This window comes from Alosa pseudoharengus, unplaced genomic scaffold (genome assembly GCF_046254945.1).
Source record: "Alosa pseudoharengus isolate Yale_2024_CS ecotype anadromous, Long Island Sound unplaced genomic scaffold, YU_APseudo_1.1 YU_APseudo_1.1_scf_14, whole genome shotgun sequence".
Classification (NCBI taxonomy): Eukaryota; Metazoa; Chordata; class Actinopteri; order Clupeiformes; family Clupeidae; genus Alosa; species Alosa pseudoharengus.
The window spans coordinates 39,124,740-39,144,864 of NW_027468609.1; the positions used below are offsets into that span (position 1 = coordinate 39,124,740).

Genomic DNA, 20,125 nt, shown 5'->3' on the forward strand with positions numbered 1-20,125 from the left:
AATCAACTGTAAACAAGCTAACTGTCCGTGCTATCACTGTTAGGGCTAAAGAAAGTTGTACAACAAACTTTTTTTTAAATTTTTAAATATATTGAATGCATGTATTCGATTGGAAACTGTGTTACCATCAGGACAGTGCCAGTAAGGGATGTTTGACAAGACTCGCCTTCTTTTACTCCAATAAGAGGCCATTTTTGTGTGTATTGGCCACTATTGAAAAAGAAATTAGGCTGATACCTTTACTGTGAGCTTGAAATGGTCTTCAGTGTCCCATATACATGCAAATGGAAGGAAAAAAAACAAACACAAAATTAGTTTCAATGGCATAGTGTGGCAACGATTGACAATTACATTTAATTTGACACAGTGAAATTAGGATGAATTTAAGTGTTAACATTAAATAACGTGTTGTGTAATATATTAAAATGGTATTGCCCTAGTCCCTCCACGTCGAAAAAAGCCTATGCATTCTTATAAGGCCTATGCCAACTTAAGGCCCGTACACACCGAGTCCGATTTTTCGGACGAAATATTCGCACGAAATTACGCAGCCTATTAAACACATGCATTCCTATTAGTCTGTACACACCGAGGACGAAATTCGTTGCGATTAAAAACATTTTCGCAACGGTCTCATTTCATGCGAAATTTCGCATGCGAAAAACAGCTGTTGACCAATCAAATAATGATTTTGCAGGGTTCCATTGATGTCACAATAGAACGACGAGCAGAAAAAAAGCTGATAGATTGGGTGATACTACTGCTCAGTGTTCACGATGACTAGTCTCCTTAATAGGCCTATATGCCAAAGTTACAGAGAGTTTACGTTACAGTAGACTCTCTCAAGTGTTCAAGAGTAGGCCTACTCCTGACGAACTTCTTACGTAGTGCAAACTCCTTACAGACAGCTTTGCCCACTTCTTACCACCGTCACATTTTACACTCAACCAAAAATAATTAAATCTCACTACTGACAGAGGGCTTCTCCCTGCACATATTTGCAAGGAAAAAATACAACATGCATTCATGGAAATGGAAGTTTTAAGAATAGGTTATAATGATAGGCTATGCTGCTGACAACAGCATTATGTCCAGGGTTACCACTATCGTAATTTTGCCTCACATTTCCTGGTGCGTTAACTTTGCTTTATGCTTCATAACTGAAGTAGCCCAATGTGGAACTCTGAAAAACTTTCTGTGGATCTTATAAAGGTAAGCTAATGACTGATAGGCTATCATTATTAGCTTTTGCTGTTTGTTGGATCATCGTCATACAAGCTGATCACTTTTTACCACTTGTTGCAGCAGTGCGATTTTATCCCATGCTCATTTCTACAGGCAGTCTCTGTGCCTCCGCTTCTTAGCAGATACATTTTGATGTAGCCTGCGTGTGAAATGGTTTCGTGAGATGTAGGCCTACATGATAGGCTATGGCCGTTTTATAGCGTGTTGGCGTATAGCATTTTGGCATGTAACATTTTAAACGAGGCCTTGCCTACCCTACAGCTTGTTAGGCTACACCAGTCCGCCCAAATGGCATACCTCGAGTCCAATATGCGGGCACCCCTGGCTGCAGCTTGCAGATCGGGGACGGGCTCAATGTGGGGCAGAGCGCAACGTTGAGCTCAGCACAAAATCAGCTCGTCATTCCCTGCTGACCTCTCTGTGTCCGTCTATTTACCCGGACTCGGAGTTTTTCTCAAGGAAGAATGCTTAATTCTATAAAAGCGTATCCTCCTTAAACTACTGCCAACGTTAATCATGTCTCTTCCCGCCTAGCGTTAGAATTGCGTGTGTGTTGTGTAGTGGGGTGGGTGTATGGGTGCACTAATGAGCCCAACCAACTTATGTTGGACTGCACAATTATCACAATAGCACAAGTAGAATAGACAAGGGATGGGAAGGATGGCCGTAAGCTTTAATTCCCCCAGCACCTCTCAAGCAATAGGCCTACACGGTTCCATGAATGATCAAGGCTATAATCTGTTTCAAATCTTGATGATTTTATGAGTTCTCCCTGCTTACTGAAAGTCGCTGTGTGAACCTGCGTGACGTGAGTGCGAAATAGAATGCGAAATATTAAAATAATCGCATCGGACTTGGTGTGTACACTTTGAGTGCGAAAATTTCGCACACGAATTTTTCGCATTTTCGCACTGTTATTTCGTATCGTATCTGGTGTGTACGGGCCTAAAGTAATCAATGAACTGCGCTCAGGTTGGTTAAAAGCCAGAGGCTGCCTGTAATTCACTTCCGGTTTAATGCCTTTAAAACGGAGGGAGGGCAACACTGTGCTCAGTTGCCAGCTGGTGGATGCTGTTGGTGGTCGATGGATTTTCACGTGGCATAGCAAGGTTAGCAGAATTGTTTCCTAAGCGTAATGTAAAAAAATGAGTTGCAGTATTGGGTACAATATTATGTAGAATGGACCGACATGTCCACCGGTCGATTTCCCGTAGTAAATCGACCCTTTTAATGACTTAAATGTATTTTAGTATAGATGAGTTTAAGCACAACATTTACGTTATTCATGACATTTATCTACATGTCGTGTTATTGAATAACGTTAACGACAGGTGAAGTTGTTGACATTATCAATGGAGATCAAAGGCGGTCGCGTTCTAAAGGTTAACGTCACTGTTGCCGTTGGCTAATAACGTTAGCATGCTAGCGTTAACGTTAGCACACTAAAGTGACTTTAACTTTGTAGTCACTATCATTACACTTACCTTTTCAACAGCTCAAGGAGGGAAAAATTGGCTTAAACTATCTAACGCTATCTAATATTATCTGAATTAATCTAAAACGCTATCTATATATCTATCTATCTATATACAACAAAGATTGTCTCTTGTCGTTATCACCACCAACGTCTGCGCAGATTGTTGGTAGTTGGGGCTGGTTGGCAAGCACGCGACTTTTAGATGTGCAGTATTCTGTTAAAAAATCTGATAAGTGAAGTGCTCGCATGGCACTGAACTCTTCAATTTATTCCCCCATCATTTCGCTGAATTGTAACGGGCTACACCTCTGCCTTTGCTAACTTAGTGGGTTAGGTTGACCTAGCACCTAAGCAATGGAAGGCAATACCATCAAATGCATTACAACCATTTGTTCAGTAAATATCTATCTTCGTCCAGAGGTGAGGAAAATGACTTGCCTTTTTCATGCATCTCCTTTGTCCATCTCCTGTGTTCGGGGAATGTCATTTGAAATCACTCTTCAGGTCGTGATGTGATTAGAAAATGCATAAATTAACCTTCATAGTTATTTTCAATTGACTCGTTCAGTTCATATTTTTTAAATGAAGAAAGACAGTGAGTGCTTCTGGTTTCTCTCTTCAAATAAACTAGGGCTGCAGCTCTGAGTCTTTTTGGAATCTATTATTCTAGTGATTATTTCATCGAGTAACAAAATATTTAATGTATTTAATTGGTAAAATATATTTTGCTTTAAGTGCAAATTGATTAATATGCACAATAAATGTTAAGCTGTAAACTAGCCCTAGTCACTTAAAAGTAACTTTATTTATTTTATGTAGATTTGTGCATCTGCAGCATCTACCTTTCCTACCAAATAACCTAATTTACAAAAAAACTGCTGTTTTCACAGTGCAGTTATTCTACAATACAGTGCAGTACTTAAGTATTTTCATGTTTAAAATACAGAATTTAATTATTTTGTGTTACTCGAGTAATCAATTCAGCCCTAACTTAAACCTTTAACAGTCCTTTAATAATCAGCTTTCCATCACTACCATCTCCAGTTGTTGTGGATATTGTGTTACCTATTTCAATCACAACTAAAACAATAATCATGTGTTACCAAGCTGGACCTAAATTGATTCCGAGTCTGAACTATCTGAGCTAGATGAAGTTATTATGTTAGGAATGTGTTAAGTTCAATTCACGGTTAATAGAAAATGAAATTGGTTCATGCATAACACTGCTTTTGAAATTGTATCCTTAAAATTATTATCTTTTATGATTCCTTTTAGGAGTATTTGTGATGCACACCACACTACTCTGTGAAGTGCTCCTGACCTTCAGGAGGAACAAGGATCAACTGGAGGTCAACCTGGGAAGAGGATACTTGAAGCTGTTGCTGCCACTGAATAGCGCAACCCTGTTGTAAGAATTTTGCTTTCATACTCATCTTTCATATACCTTGTTCACTTTCAGCAGCTTAAACACATTTTAGATTAAAACTTCTTATTCCACTGCTTGGCTGGATTTCCTATTGTCCTACGTAATTCAGAATGACCATTAAAATTGTTATTTGAACACGTATGAGGTAGATCCAATTTTTTATTTTTTGAACCGATCACACTTGTATATTAATCACTGGGGGGGTATACCATGTCTCATTTTTTTTTTTTTTAGTGGTTAGGATGGCCAAATGTATATTTACTTTCCATTATTTTTTATTTATGCTCCATACAGAAAGGACTCGAGCTAGAAGTCAAGTGTGCCGATCTTGGCAGACCTGTGCCACTGTGAGGTGTTGAGTGCGTCTTGGGAGAGCTGACATCTCTTCACAGCAAGAACATTGATTGGTGCAGAGCTGAAGCATCACACATAAAGGAGCACACAATCACCTTTAGAGGTTTACCTCTGGTCACTCCATAGACTTCTGAAAATAACATGGGGACACTGGTCCTGGTATTAAGATGTTACGTAAACTCCCATGATTTCATTTCGTCTTTGGAAATGTAGTCGCCGACTGCAATTGCTTGAAAATCATATGGTGTAAGCTCACCATAAGGCTTTTAAGGATAAATCATGAAAAAATATTTTCGAAAGTGCTCTGTAAAAGGGCCCCAAGATGCATACTTGGAATACTAATTTTCTGTTATGCCCATCAGACAATGAATCTTAAATGTGGTAGTGCTCTATCCACCCTTTCATGTAGGTACCTAGATGTTGTAGTGCCAGTCCTCTATTTGTGTTCTCTACATGAGTGGCAATCCTCAGAAACATTATATGCGAGTTTGTGTTGCCTGGACAAACCTGAAAAGTGTCTTATAGGCCTTAACCAGCCCTAAAAAGAGCTGTGTGTGGTAATCATCCAGGCTTAGAAAACACTGGCTAGAGCAGCATCCTCACAATTTTTCACGAGCCACTTTGGCAGTGCAAAATCAAAAGGAGAGACACTTTTACGACAACATATTAAGTCACCTTTGCAAATGTGCATTTCTACATATAAATTGGACATCCCACAAAAAAGAAATAACACAGCCAATACATTTTCATTTAAGACCAGATTTACTTTAATACTGGGATGAGCGGAAGCTGGCATGCATGTCCTTGACTTTCTTCATGCTGTATTTTTAGTATTAGTAGTAGCATGTTTGACAATGCCCTCTTTAGGAGGCACCATTAAGGCTTAATAACTTCCTTTCACCTTCATTACTGTATTTGGGTGAAGGGGGAAGTATAATTTAGATGTTTGTGTTTTTGTAGTGCAGTATTCTATGTTTATGAATCACATTTCAAAAAATGTATTGACTGTTAGCACATACAGTGGGTCCCATTTAGAAGTGGCCACTTCATTCGTGCTTTCCGTGAGTCATGCACCTGCGTGAAATTATTAGAATTTATCGCCACAAGGTGGTAGTTTAAGTCTGCTGTAGCATTTGTAAACAGGGCAGCGGATTGCATTCAAAGGCGTTGCAGTGGCAGTGAGATACTGTAAGCAGAACGAAACTTAAGATCACCTTGTTGAAGTCATACAGTAGACTAGGCTAAATCAGAGCCTACTTTTGTTTTTATCAAGCTGGGGCCAGAGGTGATGGCCTTTGGCGAACAGTTTAGGCAGGTTTAGGCCTACTCAAAATGAGTAAAACCAAATTTGCCGAAATCTTGCCAAAGCTACCATGCGAGCCACCAATTATTGCTTGACGACCAACTGTACTGTAGATTGATTTACTGATTGTGTTTGTTAGATACATTGATCATGTATGTACATCTCTTCCCCCCCCCCCCCCCTCCCCCATTTACTACTGCTATGAGAATGTTCACATGGCCATGCTGATCAAAATCATTGTCATTTTACAAATTCGTAAGAATTTGTCCTGAAACTCCCCAGATTAATGTTGAGCTTGTTTAAATGGTCTGTTTATTTGTCTACTATTTTGTTTTCATAAATGAAACATATTGCTAGTTTTGGAATTACAGCATGTCTCAGTGGGGCAGCCATTGCCTACTGGTTAGCACTTCGGACCTGTAACCGGAGGGTTGTTTGAGCAAGTCACCTAACCCCTTACTGCTCCCCGAGCGCCGCTGTTGCAGGCAGCTCACTGCGCCGGGATTAGTGTGTGTGCTTCACCTCACTGTGTGTACACTGTGTGCTGTGTCTGTTTCACTAATTCACAGATTGGGATAAATGCAGAGACCAAATTTCCCTCACGGGATCAAAAGAGTATACTTATACTATACCATAAGGTGTCAAGCAGTGTTTAACAAATGTTTGATTAATGTGTAGTAATGTTTTTTTTTTAAAAACTGTAAAATAATAAAATGTGTTTGAGTTATTGGTTTGCTCTGTAAATATTGTCAAAAGCATCTATGAAAAACCATGACCTTTAGGCTACTTGCATACACTTACAAGCAACTATACAAAATGGTAGGAACCTCTAAAACTCGAAATTTAGATTGATTGTATGGTGATAATGGCTGTTTTGTAAGAATTAAAATCACTGGATACTTTGCTATAGCCTGCACAATTGAATTTGCGATGTTAAAATGGTATAGCATTCAGGATGTGTGCTTGCTTATATCCATTCAGACTTGCTAGGATGTGTTACATCAAATCGTTAGCTATGTGCGAAGTGCTGCTGTGATGTCAAATGACAGCCTTTTGAAGGTAAGATGGTGATCAGCCAGCACATTATATTTCTACACCTAGCAGATGACGTAGGCTATACTGGAATAAAGCGTATTTTAGACATACAGATTTCCAGCCGATGTAGAACTAAAATGCATCTTAACGGTGAAATAGCGCCGACTTTTGTAAGATCAAAATAAGACGTTCTAAATGGAACGCGATCATATTTAAGACATTAAGATCTCCAGGAGATGTAGAACTATTACACACATTGACAGTGAGATGCCGCCGCTGTTTGTAAGATCAAAATAAGACGTTCTAAATGGAACGCGATGTACTTAAGCTGTTCAGATCTTTTCCAGACGTCTTGGAGACGTATGTGTGCTGACTGGGTAGCTAGCTGACATCAACATTACCTTCACAAAACATAAACTGTTCATGGAACAATCTATATCTACAATCCTCCGAGAATAAATAAAGGTTGAATGAATGAATGAATATCTACAATCCAATTCTGATGGTTTAGTAGAAGTAGGCTACAGGATAATTTTGTTACACTGCTTTATTGAAGTGCATTTACAAGCTGTTGTGTCTTATCTAGTATTACCCATCTAATTATCTGGTATTAGCCATCTAGCTAGCTGACTGACTTTACCTTCATATTTATATATAAATTGTTCATGGAACAATTTATATCCCCGATCCAGTTTGGATCGCTTAGTTTTCGTGTGATGTTCCACAATATCTGCCACCTGTGACAGATTAATATTTGGCAGATGCCGCAAATTCCTTGTAAACTTGTAGATAGCTCTGATAACGTTAGTTTCTCCATAAGACATCGTTAACCGGAAGTGAGTTTACGGCTTATCGATATTCAAAATGGCGGCGTGAAATAGGCTTATTTCGTCTCCATAGAGTGGTGAAGTCCCGCCCCTTCCGTTTGCCTCCATGGGACCTATCTTTCAAAAAAAATTGAATGGCAGTCTATGGCGAAAAAGAAATTATTTTCTGGTCCCGGTTGACTTGTGCCTTGAATTACCCATATGATGTTTGTCAATTTTAAAGACAATTTTTCATGTAAAGACATTTGCAGTTTGTTTCGTAACTATTGAATTACAACATTGTGAAAGATCGTAATTCCAACGACTACAAACCCATCAGTCGCGCTAGTGACGTTAGCTCATTCACAGCCACACTAGATTGTACAAGCATACCAGCAACAGGTCTTAATTGGGCTTTCCTTGCCGAAGAAAATACCATGAGTCAGAGGATTAAACACATCAGGTAAGTTGTATTCGTCCATAGACTGTACATTACATACTGTTAAGTGACATAGCAGGCAGCAAGATGCAACCGTTAACTAGCATAACAGCTCTTATCGTTTCATTACGTTGGTGACGTACATTGTTCGAGACGAGAGATGTAGTCCACTGAGTGGATTCGCACAAAACCAACATAACTTTTGAAGTCTATCGAACAACAGTACTTTCTTGACGTGAAAAATTATCTTTTAAATTCACACACATCATATGTGAAATTTGTGGCACAATTCAAACTGGACCAAAAAATAATTGTTATCTCTCCATTAACTCCCGTTCATAATTTTTTGAAAGATAGGTCCCATGGATCGGAAGTAGAAGGGGCGGGACTTCACCACTCTATTCAACCTCAATGACAGCGACGCGAAATTTCGTTATTTTTTACAGTCTATGGTGGAAACACACCGTAAGGCTGTTACATTCTTTTGAAGCTGAAGCAACGTGATATCTCGTAGCTCGCGAGACCCTCATTCTGCCTGAGAAGGACCAAACCAGCAAGGTAACTACCATTTTATTCATTTCTGAGCTAGGGGTACTTCTTTTGTAAACAACTTGTTTTACATATTTATGTTTGTTTATACAGAATGTAATCGATATGTGCTTTCACAACTGATCAACAAATGTACCATTTTTTCTTGTGTTTGCACTAGCTTCTTACTGTAGCTAGCGTGCTAGCTAAGATACTTGACAGCATGTCAGTACACGATCCGTACCGCCTGCCAGATCCGTTCTGCGCATGTGCATAATCTCGCGCATGCGCAGAAGTTCAACGTCTTTTACGATGGTTTACGACACTACATGATCGGTTCTACGCTTGCGCGATTGTCAGTATTACCTATCCAGAGAACGAGAATGTATAATAAGTCAAGTTAACATTGTTTGTAGCAGTAATAAAGTTCTAATAGTTAAATGTACATGTTTTAAGGAACCAACGGAAATGTATGGAGGCTACCCACATAGCAAAGAAGATCGAATCAACGTTGATTGGTCAGGGTTGCGTTTCCTAGCTGCTAACTAAGTTAGCATCTTAGCTGGTTGCAATGCAATTTCCGCATTGCCAACCAACTAACAGGTTAGCAACTATTAGGGAAACGGTTTGTCAGACGACCGAAATTCAACGATGAATCAACGGCATGAAAACGTGAAGAACGTAAAAAAATATTTGTAACTTCTACAGACCAAAACCCTGGATGAGATGTACGAAACAGCTTTCTAGTTTACACTTAAGCTAGGTTACACAATTGACAGCTCTCATTAGCCTACATGCCATCTCCTCACGCTAACTGTTAAGTCTTTGTTTTCACATATAACATTGTTATACTTTAGTAATGAAATAGGAACTGATCTGGGAACTGGATACTTTCATTTAGTGGCCCATAACGTTTGCATGCATGCACGCACGACACCTGCGTAAGCGTTTCAGGAGGCAACACTGCATCAAAACGAGAGCACACATTAAAATTCACACATGGAATGATCAAATCAGTCATTCCTTTACTGTGAACTTGCTAGCCTACGTATTTGCCTGTGTAAATAACTCGACTGAATCAAAGACAGAATTGCAAAGATGAGTATGGTCACCTACATTTAGATGTATGCTATTACAACCATGAATAAATGCATTGAGAGAATGAGCCCTATAGGAGGAGAGAGGGGGGGAGGGCAACAAGTAAACTAACTTGCTGTGTTGAGACAAGAACATGGACTCAATGACCGTTTATCAATATCATTTTATTGCATGCATAAATAACAAATCCTTCAAGGCCATAGAGCATGAGTGTTCATCCTTTTGAAGATGCTCTGCAACTTCTGACTTACCACACTAATAGGCTACAAGAGACTATTCACCGTTCAATATTTTTTTTTAACTACATAAGTACGATCTTATATAAATAACACTTAATTTTAATTCATGTAACATGAAAAAATACATCAGGTATTGTATGCAATTTCAAGCCCATAACATTTTCTAATGTTTTCACAACTATAACATTAAGCAAACAGCTCACGATTGCTGCCCATTGCATGAGTACACTGTACAAAGAAATAGTCTATAAAAGGTTTTTGCTGTAATACGTCATCACTGGACATTTTTGAAATAGTGTTAAAATACCGTCACACCCCTACCTGACAGTCATGAGTACTTTGGTGGTTTGGTGCAAGGCTATTAGACTAATGGCCTCCTTACACCAAACAACTTTGACAAGATTTGGGAAAGATTCTTCAAAGATTGGAGTCTTTTGAGTAAAGCTTGAATGGGGGCATTAGTTAAAATACTACAATCTTTTAAGAATCTTTCCCAAATCTTGTCAAACTTGTTTGGTGTAAGGTGGCCATTAGACGTTTCCCCTCCCACTCAAGCAATTAGGACGCCTTTCACACTGCTCCTGCTTGACCTATCCCTTCTGGCAATTTCCAATCAGAGCCATGCAAACATTTTCATCTCACAGAATAGAGTGTGCATGCCTCTCTCTACAAACCATGTGCAGTGGCAGAGTCATAAGCCTCAAAAACATGGCCAAACTTAGATGTCTAATGTCAAAACATGATTTAGATAACTTATTGATGCATTCATCTCCAGTAGGGTTGACTACTGCGATGGGCTTTTCCATTTGGTGTCACTGGGCCGAGTCATCATCTACTTCTTTGGCTTCATGTTCCGAGTCCTTGGGCTTTTCTGTGAAAGAGAATCACCTGGAGTTGACCATTTTTAATGCACTTTATTTACACCAATGTATTATACGTTTTTATGCAGTGGTTTGACACTGACTAAAATAGGAGAAATAAGTCACCCTATAAGGACTTTCCAACTTTTTCAGCTAAGGGTTACATTATACATAAAAAACATACGGTGAACTTACAACATGAACTGTGCCATCTGACAATTTGGGGTGGCATTTTGTCATTCTATGTCGTTGAGTGATTTATGTGTCCTGGGGGGGCTTGGGGGATTTACGTGTACTGGGGGGTCTTGGTGGACTTGGTTGCACTGCACCTTCTGGTGGTGTGAACTGTTAAATGAGAGTGTGTGAGAGAGAGAAATAGGACAGACAAAATAATTTATTAGAATAATATTACTACAGCATTAAAACAGAGTATCATCATCATAATCACCATCATCATCATCATCATCATTCATACACTGTAATACTGATTAGAAAAACAAAAGGGCAAACGCTAAGAATCGTTAGGTCATAATCCAATAAATACTCTGATGCATCTGTGATTAAAGAGAAACTATGCAGTTTTGGCCATTTCTTTTCTGTTTTCTCACTTTTTGCTGGCAGGTTTCTCTACAGAGCTCCCCCTACAGCCTCAGAGTATATGATTTACGACACTCCGTAAATCTGTCACGACGAATGTCTGAGAAACTCCATCGCTACCTTGTTCTAGGCGGTACATTCTAATTTTCACGTTTTAGTAGAACTAAAGCACTCATTTTCAGGTGCTTGTTGACAGCCATGTCAAAGAACAGGAAACTGGTTTGCCGACTACAAGTGAGCTTTTGCTCAGAGCACATACAGCCTATTTTATCAACTCACAGCTTTTCTCTGCTTCACTGAAATCACTCCTGGCACTGTCTTGTTAGACAGGGACGTGCACTGGTGAAATAACGTTAGCATGGAAAATAGTCTCTCCAGACATATTTCTTACATTCCACCCAGATGAGAAAATTAGCTAAATGTAATACATTTTAAGACCTTAAAAAATGTATATTTTATTTAAGACGTTTTAATACTTTTTAAGGATCCGCGGAGACCCTCTATTGCTTCTAGTGGTCATACCTTATTTTTAGGATCAGTTGAATTGTTTTGAGATTTTTTTTGTAACAGTCTTTAATATGTTAGATATTCATGACATAACTTGTTTGTGGTCCCTGCAAACCATATGTTTTATTTTTCCTCTTTAGCATTATAAACAATAAATGAAACTGGAAACAATTGAACCAGGAGACTTTGTCACAAGACAAAAAAGATGTCTCAAAGCCCATTAGATTAACATGAGCCTACTGCGGTTTAGATTAGAAAGAAGGCGCAAAAGTCCGGCAGAGTTCCGTGCAAAAATTCCTTTAATGACTACATAGCGCAAAGCCTGAGTGGATCGCACGATTGCACTCCCGAACAAAGGTAGAACTCTCTTACTTATACCCCTTCAAAATACTGACACAACACTACCCCGAACGAACTTTTCACCTTAAGTTTATGGAAAGTTCAGGGGTGTACAGTATAGAGTGATCACAGGTCATACATTGTGCATGGGTTAAATATCGTTCGCCCCCCTGCACTCTCCTACTGGTTGTTATGAGTAGAGCTCGCCCTGTGTACGCGTTATCTTGCAGCTTCAAGGCCGACTTTGGTTTCTTCAAAAGGCCTAGGCTAAGGCAGCATGAGACACAGTGCAACAAAATGAGACACAGGGCAGCAAACAGAGACATAGGGATACAGAGCGCACGTAGGGGGAATTCTGGTAGAATAGCTTCAGTATGTTAATAGTATTAGTTAAACTTGTTATTTAAAATGTTATAAGAGTATTATGGTTAGGAATAACTTCAGTGTATTACTTGATTATGATTAAGGTTATATGAATACATGCTTTACAGTTTCAAACTCTCTCTCAATGATGTCTACAACCCATAGGATAATTTTATACAACACATGTTTACCCATTTTCCTTGCTGTGGTATGCCACATTATGACCATTGTGATGTTTATTCTTACTACAGGACAGTATTAAAACTTGGATTTGACATGAGGATTTATGTAAGGAGTAATATCCGCTGAGGTGTCCAGATATGCAGAAATAATGGAGGAGACGGAGACAAAGACCTCCCGGAGTGGAATTCTCTCCCAAGTTAATTCATTCCGTATATTGGGACACCTTATAGCTTGTTATTCTGTTTATCTCCCATGTTGCCAGCAGGCATGCACTTATTGCACAAGGGAAATGTAGTTCAGTTTAAAAAGAGGCCGACCTGTTCAATATGTTGTACTACTTTCATTGGTTGCATGGGGAGCTCTAGGGTTCTGATGACGTGGCTAATTGGTGGCGTAATTAGGAGCCGGATAAAACCTGGACCTCCCAGTCCGCGAAAGACCTCTTGCTGGCTTGCTTGCTCGACATCACACTTGCGGCTGCGCTCCCCACTGACACACCTTTTTGCATTACATACATTTCATTATGCTGACATACACCACAGTTTTACTTTGGCATACATTTACTGACTTCAGAGCTATCTAAATGCAAAAGTGCATAGAGGGAGTTATGACAAAACCGTGACTTAACAAACTATAAGCTATATAAGGTAGGCCCTATGCTAGGCCTATTACACAACATAAGTTGTAACTAGGCTATGCTGGCGACCCAAATAAAATCTTCTTTGGGAACCAATGGCTTACAGTATCAAGCGGACTTAAACTGCCACCTCTTGGCGAAAAGTTAATAGTTTTGCATATCAGTAGTAATACATTTCACGCAGCTGCGTGAATCACGGAAAGCGCAAATGAAGTGGACACTTCTAAAAGGGACCCACGGTACAGTAGCTGAATGTCTGTGGCTAAAGCAGCCATAATGAAAGTGTTATCATTGTTTGGATACTTCACACACACATGCTTTTTAATCGCATAGACTACAACTACCAAGCTGGAATCACAGCACATCACTCCCCTCTCACACCCTAAACACGCACTTCGAACAAACAAAAAGCGTCTCAGTCTCATGGTATAGCCATAGGCAAAACTGTATCGGACCGGTGTAATGTTGACAGGCTACTAAATCATCCATCGCAAAGAATGATTTTTGTAGCATGTGCAACAAATATGTGTAGGTACAGCCCTGCCCTGAATACATCTCTCAACGCGGGCTCTAAAACATTTGGTTGTAAATTAAATATTTCAGTCTTTTATTATTTATAAATTTACAAAACACTCCAAACACTCCACACTTTCTGTGGAGTGTTGGAGTATTGTGTGTAGATTGAGATGAGAGAATTGAATTAATTTTAAGATGAGTCTGAAACTTACAATGTGGAAAAAGTGAAGCGCTGTGAACACTTTCCTTATGCACTGTAAATATCCAAAGCCAATTTGGGAAAAGGCTCGAGATATAAAAGTGCATCTAAAATAAATAGAATATTGTGGAAAAGTGTGTTGGTTCAAGTAAAAAAAAAAGAAGAAAAAACATGTTATAAAATTAACAAATCTATCCTTCTGTGTCATTGTTGGCAAAATGATCGGAGGGCTCAGAAGCCCCTAGCATTTTGGGGTGCCCAAAATTTCTAGCGACGCCCCTGACCTCGGTATTTTAAAAATTCAGACTACGACCTTGTCTGGAACATGTGCTGAATAACAGGTCTCTTAACTAACGTTAACCAGTAAAAAAAAGTAGGCTACTTACCGCACATATTTCCATGTCCTTTGGTGAAGTTAATCGTGGCCTTTAGTGGCATCAACCTGATAAATAAATGCATATTATTTACCTTAACCTTAGCCCATAAACCTTCAGATGAAACACAGCAACCTAACTTATCCAACACTTAAGTGTTGGATAAGTTAGGTTGCGGTGTTGGCATGAATAAATACTAGCTAATGCTCAATGCGGTCCCTATTTAAATTACCGTTACTGTTAAGTTAATGATTACCCAAACGGCTAACGATAGCTAACGTTCACTGTTAACAATTGCCATATGCAAGATATAGTGACATTACGTTTAACCAACAATAGCAACATTTTTAAAGACAAAGATACATTGAACATCTGAACGCTGTACTCTTACCTGCACAATCTGTGGACATAATTCGTCGGGCGTAGACAAAATATATTTTTCTGCGAAGTTGGTCTCGTCAAATGTGCCGCTTCTTGGCCGTCAACTGTTTCAAGACATGCGTGGTACAGATATTACAGAGGAATCGTTACGTCTTCTTCTACGTAATTATGCGCATGCGCAGAACGGATCTGGCAGGCGGTACGGATCGTGTACTGACACAGCAGTAGCGAGATATGTAAACATCCGGTAACGCCGAAGCTGGTTACGGTCATGTGACACACGCAACCACAAGAAAGCGGAAACGCGGAATAGAGCGAGCCATGTGGAAAAAGGTAAGTTACGTCAATTTTGTAAACAATAATGCTGTTTTTGTTGTTGTTTTCGAACAAAATATAGGCCTAGTTATCCTGAACAACACTCCTTGATGGTGTACAAAGCCCACAATCGTGCGATTTTAGTGCAATTTTTCAGTACAGTTCAAAGTCTTGTAAATGTAAAAGACGTGGTCAAATTATAGTCCTACATGAATTAGCTAAATAAATAATTGTTCACCACACGTTATGCTTAAATGTTCGAAATGAGTGCAATGATTTAATTTGACATTAAATTGCTTAGTTTTAAGCAGGTCAGTCTCACAATAAGCTACGTATCCTTGGGTCTGGGTAACTCATGGGACAAAACATGTTGTTAATATAGGCTATTACCGTTTTTTCCTGAAAAAAAGCCAATAACAACATTTCTGTGTCCAAAGTATTGCATTTCTGCAGTGTAGGCTACTATGTAGTGCAGCTTTTAATGCCCAAAGTACTGTATTTTCCTGCATGTGAACTACAAATATTCCTCCAAAACCAGTGTTGACATTTGAAGTAGGCCTAGGGGAGTTATTTTTTAGTAAATAGTATTTGAATACTTACCCACAACAGTTTTATGTAGGCCTAATGTATTCTCAAGACCATTTTTGCATAGGCTCTTCCATTTTCATGTTAGAGATCTATTAACCATTGGCCATTTCATTCAAACCTTTGAAATGATTTTACTGATGTTTCCTGTTACACCTTAATTGTGCTTCAGCAATGCCAAGACAATCTGTGGAGCCTGGCCCTGAAGAAGAGGAGGCATGGCCTGTCCCAATGCATGCAGGGCAAAATACATTTTGTGAGTATTGCTAATATTAAATCACATCCAGGTATACACAACTCTGTATAGGCTTGTTGCACGAGTGGCTCTTGGTGTGCTTGTTTGTTTCCGATGGAGCCAGGTGTGTTTGAACCTGTCGCTATTGTTAATGTAATTACTGTCTACACGGACTAGGTTGGTTGTTGCACCTAGTGAATCAGCACTTTACAATAAAGAAGGATTTATGCAGGTGTTAAATTTGTTATTCTTGTCAAACAAGTAATTCAGTGTCGGAGTAAACATGTAAGGAGCAGAATATAACAGAAGATGTCGTTACAACACAGCTAACACTCCACCCGAGATAGACGAGCCCACTGAGGAGCCTTTTGTGCAACTAGTCAATAGGTGTATGTAAATAAAATGATGGGGCAAATAAAGCAGAATGGTGGTTGCTAGGTTGGCATTTAGGTGGTGGTTGCAAGGTTGTTGCTAGGGCAATTGAGATGGTTCCTAGGTTGTTGCTATGGTAGATATGGTGGTTGCTGCACACACCAAGACCCCTGGCAGTTGGGTTAGCCCCTTGAGCCGTGGATCTGCCCAAGGTTTCTTCCTTGGTAAGGGAGTTTTTCCTTGCCCCTGTTGCTCTTGGGTGCTCCTTGTTGGTGCCCCCCACCCAATCCCAATCCTCCCCCACCTTTTTTTATGCAGCCCTTGCCACTTAATCTACTAAACCCCTCTTCTACTGCACTTTTTACCCCCCCCCCCCATTAATGCACAAATAGGCTGACACCAGACATAATTTCACTGCATTTCTTACTTCCAGTAACTATATGCATGTGACAATAAACGTCCTTGTATCCTTGTATCCTTGCTATGCTAAACATAGTGGTTGCTATGTTGGTTGCTAGATGATGACATTTGCAGACACAATGCTTTGCGTTACAGCTAGAGGGATGGGACCAAGAGGCACGGCACCGCCTTGAGGCCCCTGACAACTGCTCCAAAGGTGGGATCTCTGAGACACTCACAAAAAAAACTGTGAAGGAAAAACATAAAAAAAGTTGACCACTCCCACTTCAGAGGTGGAGTTTTGTGTGGTAGCATGGAGTTACGAGGCTGAAATTCAAGTCAGACCTTCTGCACATGACCCACATGAAGTGTGCAAAGTTTCATCCCTCTAGCTGTAACGCAAAGCATTGTGCTGGCAAAAACTACTTTTTTGGCGATTTAACATTTAGCCATTTTTACATTTTTAGCCAAAAAACTCACTTATGTTGGTCTGATAAGTATGAAATCAGAATATGTTGAACAACAGGACATCACAAACAAGCCAGGCTCAGTTTGCAGTCGGTGGATTATTCCCGGAAGGAGATAAACGGTTCGAAACGTACAAGGTTTACCTCGTCTGGCGCGGTAACGCTAGGTGCTAGAGGGATGGGACCAAGAGGCACGGCACCGCCTTGAGGCCCCTGACAACTGCTCCAAAGGTGGGATCTCTGAGACACTCACAAAAAAAACTGTGAAGGAAAAATATAAAAAAAGTTCACCACTCCCACTTCAGAGGTGGAGTTTTGTGTGGTAGCATGGAGCTACGAGGCTGACATTCAAGTCAGACCTTCTGCACATGACCCACATGAAGTGTGCAAAGTTTCATCCCTCTAGCTGTAACGCAAAGCATTGTGTCTGCAAAAAAAATATTTTTTGACCATTTAACATTTAGCCATTTTTCAATTTTTAGCCAAAAAACACACATATGTTGGTCAGGTCAGTAATGGCTTTGCTATGGTGGTTACTATGGTCATATTATGGTGGTTGCTAGGTTGTTGCTAGGGTAATTTGAATGGTTGCTATGGTGTTGCTAGGGTAGATATGGTGGTTGCTATGCAAAATAACATGGTTGCTATGGTGGTTGTTAGGGTAAGCATGTTGGTTGCTATGGTGGTTGCTAGCTTGACATTATTCAAGTGGTTGCTAGGGTAATTAAGATGGTTGCTAGGGTGTTGCTAGGGTAAATAAGGTGGTTGCTTGGGTGTTGCTAGGGTACATATGGTGGTCGCTATGCAAAATAACAAAGCAGCGGAATTGCTAATGTTTAGTCATTTTTACATTTTTAGCCAAAAAAACTCACTTATGTTGGTCCGATAAGTATGAAATCAGAATATGTTGAACAACAGGACATCACAAACAAGCCAGGCTCAGTTTGCAGTCGGTGGATTATTCCCGGAAGGAGATAAACGGTTCGAAACGTACAAGGTTTACCTCGTCTGGCGCGGTAACGCTAGGTGCTAGAGGGATGGGACCAAGAGGCACGGCACCGCCTTGAGGCCCCTGACAACTGCTCCAAAGGTGGGATCTCTGAGATACTCACAAAAAAAACTGTGAAGGAAAAACATAAAAAAAGTTGACCACTCCCACTTCAGAGGTGGAGTTTTGTGTGGTAGCATGGAGCTACGAGGCTGAAATTCAAGTCAGACCTTCTGCACATGACCCACATGAAGTGTGCAAAGTTTCATCCCTCTAGCTGTAACGCAAAGCATTGTGCTGGCAAAAACTACTTTTTTGGCGATTTAACATTTAGCCATTTTTACATTTTTAGCCTAAAACTCACTTATGTTGGTCCGATAAGTATGAAATCAGAATATGTTGAACAACAGGACATCACAAACAAGCCAGGCTCAGTTTGGAGTCGGTGGATTATTCCCGGAAGGAGATAAACGGTTCGAAACGTACAAGGTTTACCTCTTCTGGCGCGGTAACGCTAGGTGCTAGAGGGATGGGACCAAGAGGCACGGCACAGCCTTGAGGCCCCTGACAACTGCTCCAAAGGTGGGATCTCTGAGACACCCACAAAAAAAACACATGACCCACATGAAGTGTGCAAAGTTTCATCCCTCTAGCTGTAACGCAAAGCATTGTGTCTGCAAATGTCATCATCTAGCAACCAACATAGCAACCACTATGTTTAGCATAGCAACCACCATATCTACCATAGCAACAAACTAGGAACCATCTCAATTGCCCTAGCAACAACCTTGCAACCACCACCTAAATGCCAACCTAGCAACCACCATTCTGCTTTATTTGCCCCATCATTTTATTTACATACACCTATTGACTAGTTGCACAAAAGGCTCCTCAGTGGGCTCGTCTATCTCGGGTGGAGTGTTAGCTGTGTTGTAACGACATCTTCTGTTATATTCTGCTCCTTACATGTTTACTCCGACACTGAATTACTTGTTTGACAAGAATAACAAATTTAACACCTGCATAAATCCTTCTTTATTGTAAAGTGCTGATTCACTAGGTGCAACAACCAACCTAGTCCGTGTAGACAGTAATTACATTAACAATAGCGACAGGTTCAAACACACCTGGCTCCATCGGAAACAAACAAGCACACCAAGAGCCACTCGTGCAACAAGCCTATACAGAGTTGTGTATACCTGGATGTGATTTAATATTAGCAATACTCACAAAATGTATTTTGCCCTGCATGCATTGGGACAGGTCATGCCTCCTCTTCTTCAGGGCCAGGCTCCACAGATTGTCTTGGCATTGCTGAAGCACAATTAAGGTGTAACAGGAAACATCAGTAAAATCATTTCAAAGGTTTGAAACATGAAATGGCCAATGGTTAATAGATCTCTAACATGAAAATGGAAGAGCCTATGCAAAAATGGTCTTGAGAATACATTAGGCCTACATAAAACTGTTGTGGGTAAGTATTCAAATACTATTTACTAAAAAATAACTCCCCTAGGCCTACTTCAAATGTCAACACTGGTTTTGGAGGAATATTTGTAGTTCACATGCAGGAAAATACAGTACTTTGGGCATTAAAAGCTGCACTACATAGTAGCCTACACTGCAGAAATGCAATACTTTGGACACAGAAATGTTGTTATTGGCTTTTTTTCAGGAAAAAACGGTAATAGCCTATATTAACAACATGTTTTGTCCAATGAGTTACCCAGACCCAAGGATAAGTAGCTTATTGTGAGACTGACCTGCTTAAAACTAAGCAATTTAATGTCAAATTAAATCATTGCACTCATTTCGAACATTTAAGCATAACGTGTGGTGAACAATGATTTATTTAGCT

At 39.9% G+C, this 20,125-nt stretch overlaps 3 long non-coding RNA genes across 3 annotated transcripts; 1 reads left to right on the forward strand and 2 right to left on the reverse strand.

Moving 5' to 3' along the window:
• Window positions 1–2,323: 2,323 nt before the first annotated feature.
• On the forward strand, window positions 2,324–5,987 carry LOC143122600 (uncharacterized). Its single transcript, XR_012986740.1, has 3 exons — window positions 2,324–2,354; window positions 3,998–4,130; window positions 4,443–5,987. It is a non-coding gene; the product is annotated as an uncharacterized LOC143122600 (long non-coding RNA).
• A 3,509-nt stretch (window positions 5,988–9,496) lies between these two features.
• LOC143123465 (uncharacterized) lies at window positions 9,497–15,120 on the reverse strand. Its single transcript, XR_012986833.1, has 4 exons — window positions 14,917–15,120; window positions 14,538–14,593; window positions 11,006–11,155; window positions 9,497–10,821 (listed from the first exon to the last, which is right to left on the reverse strand). It is a non-coding gene; the product is annotated as an uncharacterized LOC143123465 (long non-coding RNA).
• A 1,854-nt stretch (window positions 15,121–16,974) lies between these two features.
• LOC143122602 (uncharacterized) lies at window positions 16,975–18,989 on the reverse strand. The gene is made up of 4 exons (XR_012986742.1): window positions 18,763–18,989; window positions 18,283–18,399; window positions 17,424–17,540; window positions 16,975–17,059 (listed from the first exon to the last, which is right to left on the reverse strand). It is a non-coding gene; the product is annotated as an uncharacterized LOC143122602 (long non-coding RNA).
• Window positions 18,990–20,125: the final 1,136 nt, after the last annotated feature.